The 548-nt window shown below is 46.4% G+C and overlaps 1 protein-coding gene across 2 annotated transcripts in view; it reads right to left on the bottom strand.

Moving 5' to 3' along the window:
- The window catches only part of LOC113211073 (uncharacterized), a 60,639-nt gene that overhangs the window by 24,400 nt on the left and 35,691 nt on the right, over positions 1-548 (bottom strand). The gene's annotated exons all lie outside the window — the stretch shown is intronic.

A 548-nucleotide genomic window follows, 5' to 3' on the forward strand; every position in this document is an offset into this window, starting at 1 on the left:
GCGAATCGCCCGTCCTGCGTGACGGTAACCAAGCGGACTCAGAGCACCTTATCCCTGAACCACCTCCACACATGTGTGGACCACCTGTGTGAATCTCCTATGAATATAAGTGATGAGTGAAATACAGTGCATCAACCAAACTCGTACCGGAGGAATAATGCACTATTGTTTTCATATCAATCCTCATCTCTCTAATTCTATCAGGTAGGCTCCTAAGCCATTCAATCTGTGCGGTATGTACACCTCTAAAACATACCATCTGTTTTCGGCGGCTATTTGGTGGCACATTTTCGTCGGTCGTTTGGGAATGGAAGCAGATTGTTAACCATATATTTACGTTCTCAGGTAAAAGTTAAAGCTTCCCTCTATGTATTCCGCCCATCAAACACTGGAAGTTACTCAATGTAACAACACGTATCGACCCCCGACCCCTGAAAACTAAAAGGTCGTACTTCGGAGCGGCTGCGTATAAGGTCGTACCTCGGAGCGGTTGCGTATAGTGTCGGATCTCGCTAGGGTCCCAGAGAATGGTCGTAAGTCTGTTTTTT

Source organism: Frankliniella occidentalis, unplaced genomic scaffold (assembly GCF_000697945.3).
Source record: "Frankliniella occidentalis isolate FOCC.00 unplaced genomic scaffold, Focc_3.1 Scaffold55, whole genome shotgun sequence".
NCBI classification, from domain to species: Eukaryota; Metazoa; Arthropoda; class Insecta; order Thysanoptera; family Thripidae; genus Frankliniella; species Frankliniella occidentalis.